Below are 12,589 nucleotides of genomic sequence, written 5' to 3'. Positions count from 1 at the left end.
CGCTGGGATTACAGGCATGTGCCACCATGCCTGACATGGTGAGCGGTTTTTTTTTTGTATGCTTCTTGGCCACTTGTATATCTTCTTTTGAGAAATGACAATTCAGATCATTTGCCAATTTTTTAATTGATTTTTGTGTTGCTACTGAGTTGTCTGAGTTATTTATGTATTCTGGATATGGTTACCCTTTTTCAGATGAATTATATGAATAGTTTGCAAATATTTTTCTTAATCTGTAGTCTGTTTCTTGACTCTGTTACTTGCTCCTTTGCTATGCAGAAGCTTCTTAGTTTGATATAATTCCATTTTAGTTTTGGTTTTGTTTCTTATGCTTTTGAGATCTTATCCAAAAAATCTTTGCCTATCCCAATGTCTTTAAGTGTTTGCCCTATGTTTTCTTCTAGTAGATTCATAGACTCGGGTCTGACATTTAGGTCCTTGATTCATTTTGAGTTGATTTTTGTATAAGATATGACAATAATGAAATGACTGAAAACAAAATTTTAAAAGTAGTAGCATTTGCACTATGTACCAGAATATAAAATATCTGGGAATAAATTTAAACAAGGAAATGAAAGATCTCTACAATGAAAATTGCAAAACACTGATGAAATTAATCATAGAGTATACAAAAAAGGAAAGAGATCCCATGTATATGGATTGGCAGAATTAATATTATCAAAATGTCTACACTGCCCTAAAACATCTACAGATTCAATGAAATCATCATCAAAATAACAATGGCATCCTTAACTTAATTTAAAAAAACTAATCAAAGAATTCATATGGAAGCACAAAAGACCCAGAATAGCCAAAGGAATTCTGAATGACCACAAAGCTGGAGGCATCACAATCCTGATTTCAAAGCATGCTAGAAAACTATGGTAATCAAATAGCACATGGCATAAAAATAGACGAATAGACCAATGGGACACTATAGAAAATCCAAAACTCAACCCATATGCAACTGATTCTCAACAAAGGCACCACCCAAAATGCACATTGGAAAAAGGACAGTCACTTCAATAAATTGTTCTGAGAAAATCAAGGGCAGTTTAGATGGAGGAAAGAATTTACCAAAAGATCAAAACAGTTTGATGGATGGGGAAGGAGCAGTCAGTACTCAGGAGCTGGAGTTGGCAGTGCATGTATTATTAAGGGTTTTTCTTTTTTTTTTTTTTTTGCTTTTAACTGTTGCTAAGCCTCTCTTCTCTCTTACTGAGCGGCAGCCCATAGCAATTTGCTCATTTGTTGAGGGGGAAATAGAGGCCCAAACCAGACACAATTGAGTGCCTACTTTTGGGCTTTCTCACCTCCAGGTTCTCCTTGCTGGCAGAGCCTTGATTGTCTTCAGCCATTTTCATGACTGGTTCATTCTTCTTGCCATCTTTATGGAGGCTGTGTGCCTCCTTTGGGTCAAATAAGACAATAAAAGTCACTGGGGAACTTATGGGAAATACTTTTCTCTTCAATCAAAGAGAGAGACAAAGAAGTCTCTTTGCCCACTTCCTGCTTTTCAAAGTCCTCAGGTGATATGATGCTTGGAGCTGCTGAGTACTCTTTAGACCTCAAAGGAGTCATTGCCCACCTATGGAAGGTGGCAGAATGGAAAGATGTAACTAAGGGCTTGAGCTGTAGTTGCTGCCTGACAGGGTACCTACTTTTGAACTTTGTATTCCAGGAGAAAATGTATGTATTGTTTAAAGTAGGAGCCAGGAGAAGTGGCACATGCCTATAATCCCAGCAGTTTTGGAAGCTGCAGGAGGATTGCAAGTTCAAAGCCAGCCTCAGCAATTTAGCCAGGATGTAAGTAACTTAGAGACCCTGTCTCTAAATAAAATATTTTTAAAAGGGTTTGGGATGTGACTCAGTGGTTTAGCACCCCAGGGTTAATTCCCTGGTACCAAAAAATAAAATAAAATAAAATTGAATTAATGTAGCATTAAGTTAGTTACTCTATTACTTACAACAAAAAGCAGCCTAACTGATACAGGGTACACATAAGCTAAATAGCACTTCCAGGAGCACTGGGGTTGTTGTCAGTGAAAGGGCTACATTTGGAGTGAATGTGGAGTTTGGAGTTAAATAGACCCATGTTTGAATCATTAAATTTCTGTTATGTCTGACAAATTATTTCACATTTCTGTGCCTCTTCTATTCTCTGTAAAATGAAAATAAGCAAGTACCTACCTCCTACAATTGTTGTGCTGGTTCAATGAGACCATGTAATGTGGCTGATGGACAATGGATTTTCTCTCTCTTCTGCTTCTTCTCTGACTCTGCTTCCAGTGCAGTCTTCTTTTTTTATTTAAAAAATGCATTGATTTTTAGAAACGACTTTAAAATTTTAATAAAGTATTTTAATGCACAGAAAAATTTAAAACTGATTTTGTTGTTTTACAAAATACATTTGAAACCATATAATCTTTCAACTTTGCCTTTGCTTTCCTTTAGACCTATACGTGTGGTTGGATTTTGATGACAAAAAATTGGTTGAAAACAATCTCAGGGTTTCTAGAGAATTTATTTGATTACATGGTAAACATTTTTACATATTTAGAAAGCACCTTTTCTCTGAAACACCTCCCCCAAAAGAGTAGATTGCTTAGTACTTTAGTAACTGGAAGAATAACTCCTGAATATCTATAATTCTCTTGCTCTGAGAAACAATGAGACTTCCTGCAATTTTATATATCATCTTGAAAATCTTTAAGCATTTCTTAAAAGTAATCCTTAAATCTCTGCTTTTAATGCTATTTTCAGTCACTTACAAAAAAAGCAATAAAAATAGTGGCTCAGTTTTTCCTATCTGTAGAAATTGGAAAACAAAATGATGTTTCCATAACAGTAAGTAATACAGCTGCCATAGTATTTCTACAGCACACATGCTAACAACTTCACAAAAGGGTAAATACTACTTTGAGTCAGACCCTGTGCTAGTTCTTTCCAGTCATGATCTCATTAAATCATGCCAATAACCCCACGTGTTACATTCTCATTCCCATTTGAGAGATGAGAAGATTGAGAATTGAGAAGTTCAGTAATCTATCAAAGTTTACCCAGTGAATTAAAGTGGTATAATTGGTATTCAACCCAAGTTCTACTGGACTTGGGAGCCCATGCTTGTTAATTTCTCCACTGGACTGCTGCTGAAAGGATCTGTTAAACCTTTCTGAGTTACCACACTTCCTTAAACAACTGGACCTAAACATATATCACTCATTCATTATAATACTAGTTAGCATTTATTGAGTGCCTGCTATATGCCATATAAATAATAGCATTTAATTATCAGAACAACTCTGAAAAATAGATATTATTGCTGTTATTACTATTCCAACTTAGAGATGAGGAGAGTGAGGAAGGACTGTTGTGGGCTCAAATTTCCTTGGGTCTGCACAATTTGCAATGGGCATTCAAAACCATGAACATGTTACTTCAAAGTCCATGTTCATTTTATTCTACTATGTAACTTCCTATTATAGCAAAAGTAAAGCAAGGGAAAGGCTGTTGCACATATAAGATGGAAAATATTCATGTATTTTAAGTGTTTCCAGAGCATTGTGTTTCTTCAGCCTTTGAACAACTAGAATCATGCTAGGTACTTACACAGTACTTGATGATTAATTAATTAGTTGAATGATTGATAACAAGTAATAATATCTTACTTGCACACATTTCCTCCCAAAGAAATATTCAAGGGTCTGCCATTGACATGAGTCAGATCATGATTTCCAAAATATACATATATATTCACAATGTTTGCAGGATAATTTCACAACAATGACAATTTCATCAGTTTGTGGAAGTCTCAAGGGCCCAATTGTCAAAATGAAAGCTGGTCACATCATTTTTAAAAAGGCAAATAAAGCATTAGTCTTCCAAGAAGAAAAGAAAAAAGGCTGGAGACTTGATTTTTCTTTAGAAAGTTGAGAATTGAATATGAATCAAAATAGCTTATAGGACTAAAATTTCATGTCTGCCATAATAACCCTCAAGCAGATATATATACCTTGAAATTCATGATGCTTTATATTCTCATGGTCTGTAAGGGATAGAATGAATGAGGGTGGGGTTAATGTGTATTTCATTAGCAAAACAAAGTTCAGCTTTTAAAAAATGTATTGTAATTTCATTTATATAATTTCAGATTGGATGCCTGTGGGAAACTAGTGAGAAGAAATTAGGAGAACTGGAATCTAGTTCTGACTATGTTGCTAACTTACTGTGTGACTTGGGGAGCATATCATTCCTTTCCCTCTCAGAACCTTCATTTCCCAACTGTACAAAGAAAGTTTGATTGAATGATCTGAAAAGTCCCTTTCCATGTACAAGTACCTAAGGATATAAACCCATTGTTTTTTCTTTTATTCCCTGGTCATTGCCATGGAGGAAATGGATGTTCTTGAGAAAAGTTCCATTGATAGAAGAAATTCTGTCTTGGGCTGAAAGAACTTATAGACTAAAGGAGACTTATTCTTCCACATAATCAAGTCATGGGAAGGAGAAGGACAACTGGAACAAAAGATGCAAGTAACTGAGGATTCTCTCATTCATTTTTCTCTCTCCCTCCCTCTTTCCTTCTTCCTTCCTGTCCTCTTCTTTTCCTGTCTCCCATCTTTGCTTCTGAGTGTTGGCTTCATTCTCTTGGACCTCTTCCATACAGCTGCACCCACGGCAGCTGATTAGATCTGTACTTCTATTTCCCAGAGTTGCTGACAGAGAGGAATTTCTACTTACTCTTTTAAATCACAAGTATTAAAAGTCCCTGGAAAGAATTTGAATTACCCATTTTGGATCGGGTACCCCATCACTGTGTCCAGGCATAGGATTTCTATAAGAACATAGCAGTTGTCCTCCAAATGCTTGCTTGGGGATGAAAAAGGGTCCCACAAAGAGAGTATTTCTCTGAGTAAAAGATTAGACTAGAGATGGGCACACGCCTATAATCCCAGCAGCTTAGGAGGCTGAGGCAGGAGGATCATGAGTTCAAAGCCAACCTCAGCAACTTAGCAAGGCCCTAAGCAACTCAGAGAGACCCTGTCACTAAATAAAATATAAAGGACCGGAGTTGTGGCTCAGGGGTTAAGCACCCCTGGGTTCAATTCCCAGTACAGAGAGAGAGAGAGAGAACCATTGCAGTTTCATTGTGTGTGATGGAAGACTAGTGGGTACAACTCACAATAGCAACAAAAGACTATGGCATTTTTGTAATTAGAAGAGGTTTGGAAAATCAAATATTTTTTATGTTGAATCCAAAAGACCAAAGAGTCGATAGTCTATTACTCTCATTTCAACAATGCAGATATGCCCTGTGGTTTGGCAAGAGACATCTATTTTCTATACTGTCAATCAAGGAGTAAGCAACAGAAACTTCATCCCTTTTTATTATTCATAACAATACCTGATACTTACATACTATGGCATTTTCATCAAAGCATCTTAGAATACACAATTAACAAGTATTAGTCAATTTTCAGATGGGAAGTCAGAGATGCTGAGAAGACAAAGCCAGGCCTGGGATGATAAAGTTCTGGAAAGTACCTTTTCTAACCCTGGCCTAGTCAGCCAGAGTTCCAGGGTGAAATACCCTCCAGTGCAGAAGACTGGTTTCAGTGAAGGCATTTTTATCATATACTGTAGGGGGTTTGAGCACTTCTAGGGTCATGTATTAATTAGAGTGAAAGATCAAGGGCCTCCTCCCCTAAAGAAATGCATGAACACACATGCAAACCACACCCATATCTTCCCCATAATTTTGCTTACCATGTCATGGAAGCTCTAAAGCCCATCCACGAATTCATTCACTAAATACCCTAAGGGAATTAGAGGCCAGAAGCCAACACTGTGTTAGGTGCTAGAGACAGGGCAGTGTTATATGTTAAAGTGTGTTGCCCCTCAAAAATATTTCAAAGACCTAATACCCAGCATCTCAGAATGTGACCGTATTTGAAAATAAGGTCTTTAAAGAAGTAACCAATCTAGAATTAGGTTATAGGGAGAGCTCTATGTCAATATGGCAAATGTCCTTATTAAAAGGAGAAATTTAGATGCAGAGACCCACACACAAAGCGGGACTTGTAAACATGAAGGTAGGGATCAAGGTGATACATCCATAAATCATGAATTCCCCAAGACTGCCAGCAAACCATTAGAAGGTAGTACAGATTCTTCCTTAGAGCCCTCAGAAGGCACCAACCCTGATGACACATTAACCTTGGACTTCTGGACTCTGAAAATGTGAGACGATGCATTTCTGTTATTTAGGCTGCCCAGTATATTTTATTAACAAAATAACACAAGCAGTAAACAAGGAAAAGCTAGGTTCTGTCCTGTGGAGCTTGTACTTACATGAGGAAGAGAAATAACTGAAAATGTACAAAAGTGTATGCTGTGTATTTTGAGAGCAAGAACCCAAGGGTTGATGGGACGGTATAGAGGAGACCTAATTTGATAAAAGTGATCAGGAAAAATACCTAAAAATATCAAGGATGAGCAGAAGTAAGGCAAATCACAAGGGGGATGGGGTAGGAAGTGGGTTATGAGAGGACAAAATATCCATATGCAAAGGCTTAGAGGTGAGAATAAGCATGATGCATCTCAGGAACAGAAAAAAGTTCACTATGACTGAGCCTCATGTGTAAGAGGAGAAAGGTCAGAGATGAGGATGAACACTTGGAGTTAGGTCTTGGAGAGTCTTGTAGACCAAGTTAAAGAACTCAGACTATATTGTAAGTGCCATACGGAGCCACTAAAGAGTTCAACGCTCTGGAATCAAGATCATATTCATATTTTAGAAAAATGACCATGGATGCAGGGTAGAGGATGAATTTGAAAACACCAAAAGTGGAAGCAGAGAGACCAAGTTAAGAAAATATTATGTGGTCACATTGAATGCAGTGGCAACTTTTGAGGTTTGTGTGTTTTCTTCACAAGTAGATTCCGGCCTACACATATGGAACCATGTCTAAGGGACCTACAGTCAGCATTGATCTTGGTGCCACCTACTTTTGTGTGGGTGTATTCCAACAAGGAAAAGTGGAGATAATTGCCAGTGATCAGGGGAACTGAACTACCCTAAGCTATGTCACCTTCACTGACACTGAACGATTGATCAGTGATGGTACAATGAACCCCACCAACACAGTTTTTGATACCAAATGTCTGATAGGATGTAGATTTGTTGATGCTGTTGCACAGTCTGATATGGTAGCCCTTTTATGGTGGTGAATGATTCAGGCAGGCCCAAAGTCCAAGTAGAATACAGGGGAGAGACAAAAAGTTTCTATCCAGAGGAGGTGTCTTCTGTGGTTCTGACAAAGATGAAGGAAATTGCAGAAGCCTACCTTGGGAAGACTGCTACCAATGCTGTGGTCACAGTGACAGCTTACTTCAATGACTCTCAACATCAGGCAACCAAAGATGCTGGAACCATTGCTGGTCTCAATGTGCTTAGGATAATCAATGAGCCAACTGCTGCTACTATTGCCTATGGTTTAGACAAAAAGGTTGGAGCTGAAAGAAATGTGCCGATTTTTGATTTAGGAGGTGGCACTTTTGATGTGTCAATCCTCAATATTGAGGATGGAACCTTTGAGGTCAAATCCACAGCTAGAGACACCCACTTAGGTGGAGAAAACATTGACAACTGTATGTTTAATCATTTTATCACTAAGTTCAAGCGCAAGCATAAGATGGACATCAGTGAGAACAAAAGAACTGTCCAACGTCTCCGTACCACATGCGAAAGAGCTAAGCATACCCTCTATTCCAGCACTCAGGCCAATATCAGATTGATTTTCTCTATGAAGGAATCGACTTCTATACCTCCATCACCCGTGCTCGATTTGAAGAGTTGAATGCTGACCTGTTCCGTGGCACCCTTGATCTTGTGGAAAAAGCTCTTTGAGATGCCAAACTAGACAAGCCACAGATCCATGATATTGTATTGGGGGGTGGTTCTACTCATATCCCCAAGACTCAGAAGCTTCTGATGAGGCTGTTGCTTATGGTGCAGCTGTCCAAGCACCATTTTATCTGGAGATAAATCTGAAAATGTTCAAGATTTGCTGCTCTTAGATGTCACTCCTCTTTCCCTTGGTATTGAAACTGCTGGTGGACTCATGACTGTACACATCGAACGTAATACCACCATTCCTACCAAGCAGAGAAAGACCTTCATGACCTACTCTGACAACCAGCCTGGTGTACTCATTCAGGTATATGAAGGTGAGCATGCCATGACCAAGGATAACAACCTGCTTGGCAAGTTTGAACTTATAGGCATACCTCCTGCGTCCCGTGGTGTTCCTCAGATTGAAGTTACTTTTGATATTGATGCCAATGGCATCCTCAATGTCTCTGCTGTAGACAAGATTACAGGAAAAGAGAACAAGCTTACCATCACTAATGACAAAAGTCATTTGAGCAAGGAAAACATTGAGCACATGGTCCAGGAAGCTGAAAAGTACAAAGCTGAAGACAAAAAGCAGAGAGACAAAGTGTCATCCAAGAATTCACTTGAGTCCTATGCATTCAACATGAAAGCAACTGTTGAAGATGAGAAATTTCAAGGCAAGATAAATGATGAGGACAAACAGAAGATTCTTGACAAGTGTAATGAAATCATAAACTGGCTGGATAAGAATCAAACTGCAGAGAAAGAAGAATTCAAACATCAGTAGAAAGAGCTGGAGAAAGTCTGCAACCCCACCATTACCAAGCTATACCACAGTGTAGGACGCATGGTGGGAGGAATGCCTGGGGGCTTCCCTGGTGGGGTGCTCCTCCTACTGGTGGTGCTTCCTCTGGGCCCACCATTGAAGAGGTTGACTAAGCCAGCCCAACTATAGATGTAGCATTGTTCCACAGTAAAATATGGAAGGACCCAAATTTGTAGCAGATTCTGTGGCAGTTTTAAAGTTGTTGCTATACTAAACTACTGGGCATTCTCAATACTTGAATATGGAACATGTACACAGGGAAAGAAAATAACATTGCATTTTATAAGCACTGTATGGGTAAGTGAAAAATGCAATGTCTTAAATAAAACTATTTAAAATTGGAAAAAAATAAACTATTATGGTGATACAGTGAGAAATGTTGATGGCTTGGATCAAGGTGGAAGTGGTGAGGTTAGAAATAAGGAAATGGATTTGGGAAATACATTTGCATTAGATCCAAAAAACTGGAAGGATTTGGGGTTGAGGAAGAGATGGGAATGAAGATGATTTTTAGGTTTGGGGTTTGAACAAGTGGGTGGATGGAAAAATAAGCAAGACTAGAAAGGAGCAACTTTGGGGAGAACTCTCTTTTGGAAGTAGGCACTGGAGGCCCATAGACACCAAGTTAAGAACTTCTACTGTATACAATGGGGGAAGGGAGGACACTGAGAAATTAAGCAGACTGAATGAGGCAAATTAATTGTCAGTCCAGCAAGCAGACTAAAGAGTGCATTAAGAAGTGGGAAATTAGAGACCAGGACTCAACTTCAGGAAACTGTTGCAACAGTATATAAAAAATACAGGCATCTGAAATAGAGCAATGCCAGTGAGGATGGAGAGAAAGGGGACATATTTGAAAACTCTTTACGAAGTAAAAATGACAGTTTCTTGATAGTTTAGAAAGGAGAGTGATGGAAGGAGGAGTTTAGGATGATTCACGTTTCTTAAGCATGGAGACAGAATTTATTGAATTATAAAATTCAGAAGAAGATCTTAGTGGTAGGGATATAATAAATTCTGTTTGGGATACATTATAAGGCTAATAGGACCTTCGGGTAGAGTGCTGGAAATATCTGTGCCTAAAGGCCATCAACATACAAATATTCTCTAATGTCTCCTACCTTAAAACACATACTTTCTGATCTTACATACCTCTTCAGCCACTTTCTCTCAAAGAAGAATTTTACAAAGAATTGCCTACACCTTACTCCCTTTCTCATTTCCCATTTATTATTTTAAAATAAGTTTGACTGAGACATAATTCACATATCATGTAATTCACATATTAAAGTGTACTGTGGTTTTATTATGTTGCATAGCTGTGCACTATTGCTATATCAATTTTGAAGCATTTCTACCACCCCCAAACTACCCTTTTACTATCATCCCCATCCCTTCAACACTCCCACGAGCCCTAAGCAACTACCAATTTACTTTCTGTGTCTATAGAATTGCCTACTCTGTAGAGTTCATATATGTGGAATTGTATAATATGTGGTCTTTTTGCAACTATCTTCTTTCACTCAGTATAATGTTTCAAGGCTCATCTGTTTTGTAGCACGTATCACTATCATTCTTTTTGGTGGTGGAATCATTCCATTATATGACTAGTTCCCATTTTGTTTATCCTTTCATCTGTCAAAGTCGCCAATGACTTCCACATTGCTTATTTAATACTTCTCTATTCTCATATTATTCAACCTCTTGAGGATTCAACATGTCTAACCACTCCTTCTTTCCTGAAATACTTTCCTCTCTCAGTTTCGCTGATAGCATAATTTTCCTATACAAGCAGTGGTTTATTTCAATTTCCTTGCTGGTTTCTCCCCTTCTGTCCCACCTCTAAATGTTGGAGGGCTCTGGAGTTTGATCTTGGGCTCTCTCATCTGCCTATTCCATTTAAATGATTTCCTCCACTTTCATGGTTTATCTATAATCTATGTATACTGATAGCTCCAAAGTTTTTATCTTCAGTTCAGACCACATTGCTGAGCTCCACGTTTGTATATTCTACTGCCAACTTAACTGTATCCTTTAAAAATCTAATAGACATCTCAGATTTAACAATACCAAAGCAAAGTATTTGGCTCCCTACCTCCTACACCACTCCCACAAACATGCTCCCCCACAGTCTTCTTCACCTCGATAAATGTTATCCCAGTTCAATGGTGGCTCAAATAAAAACCTCAGATTCACCCTCAACTCTCCACTTTTTCTTCATCCATTTTACCCAATCCCTGAAACATTTCAATGAACTTTATCCACAAATTATATTTACATATGGTCATCTATTACTATCTTCACCATTACCCACCTAATTTAAGTCTGACACAGAAAGACTAGTCATCCCTTGCTTGTACCACAGGAATAGCATCCTCACTTCTCTCCCTGATTCTTCTCTTGGTTCCATTTTATTCTATTCTCTACATAACATGCAGAGTGGTCATTCTAAAATATAAATCATATCATGTCTTTCAAAATTCTTTTAAAAATACTTCAACGCCTTGCAACATTAATGGAAGCCCTTAGAATGAAAGTCAAAGTTCTGAGTATAACCTACAAAGTCTGGTGAGACCAGGTTTTGTCATTGTCCCTGGTTTCATCTCCTGCTACTTGCCATCTTGCTCATGGTATTATAGCCACACTGATTTGTTGTTCTGAAGCACATCCAGTATGTTACCATCTCAGAGGTTTTGCACTTCTATTTCTTTGCCTTAGAGGTTATTCTCCCATATGGATAGCTAGATTATTTTTATATCATCTCAGTTCAAATGTTACACTCTTGAGACGTTCTTCTCTGACTACTCTACTTAAAATTGAACTCACTATTTTGTTCATGATAATGATTCACATTATTTTCTTTAATAATGGTATGGAAAGTTATATTGCATTGTGCCTCTTTGTTCATCAAAAAGATTATCCTTTAAATTTTTGGTTGGCATTAAATGTATTTGTTTAAAATAAATATCCCTGGGGAGACCAAGATGGCAGACTGGAGGATGACTGCATCTCATGTTGCTCCAGAATTCAGGATTCAAGAAGAGGAGATATTAAGAGACTCAGGACCAACTCAGAGGCTCCAGGTGAGTCTCTCCCACTGGGTGAGGTACCCCGGCCCAAGTGGCAGGCCTGGACTGCAGGCAGCTTCTCAGAGCAGGGCCACACAAGCGGGAGACTCCCTTGCAGGGTCAGGTTCCCCGGCCCAGGAAGTAGTTCCAGACCACAGGGAATGTCGCAGAGGAGGGCTGTCAAGCGAGAGACTCACACATAGGGCGAGGCTACCTGGATCAGGCAGTAGTTTCGGACTGAAGGGAACTTCTCAGAGGACAGCTGCCCAGTGAGACTTCCCCACTGGGTGAGTTTTCCCCACCAGTTGAGGCTTTCCAACCGGAGTGGTAGAATCAGAGACACAGGCCCAGACCAGCCATGCTCCAGCCCCCAGTCTAGTCCCCCTTTGACTGACCATCAGTCAACAAGTGGAGGCACCTCTGCCCACTAACAGAGAATAAACCCCATCAGAAGGCCACCAACCCTAGAGGGACAGCTTCCTAGTGGAGCAATGCATTATCAAGTTCCTCCAAGACTTCAGGCTACTGAAGGATAAGAGGTGAGTTATTGGAAATCTACAGAGACAATATTAGTCAACAGAGGAAATCTGTAATATCCCAGAGTATCCCTATAGAGGGGTAGATACCTGAACAATATGAGAAAACAAAGGAAGAAAATGTCCCAAACAAACCTAGATGGTAGAGCAATAAAATTCAATGACAGCATGGCAGAAGAAATGTCAGAAAGGGAGTTCAGAATGTACATAATTAAAATGATCAGGGAAGCAAACGAGGAGATGAAAGAGCAAGTGCAGGCAT

The 12,589-nt window shown here is 38.9% G+C and overlaps 1 pseudogene; it reads left to right on the top strand.

The window, feature by feature from the left end:
• The first annotated feature begins 6,963 nt into the window (after nucleotides 1–6,963).
• LOC124972255 (heat shock cognate 71 kDa protein-like) lies at nucleotides 6,964–8,836 on the top strand (annotated as a pseudogene).
• Nucleotides 8,837–12,589: the final 3,753 nt, after the last annotated feature.

Source organism: Sciurus carolinensis, chromosome X (genome assembly GCF_902686445.1).
Source record: "Sciurus carolinensis chromosome X, mSciCar1.2, whole genome shotgun sequence".
In the NCBI taxonomy this organism is placed as follows: domain Eukaryota; kingdom Metazoa; phylum Chordata; class Mammalia; order Rodentia; family Sciuridae; genus Sciurus; species Sciurus carolinensis.
The sequence above is the reverse complement of the archived record's forward strand: the minus strand, read 5'-3'. Positions and strand labels throughout refer to the sequence as shown.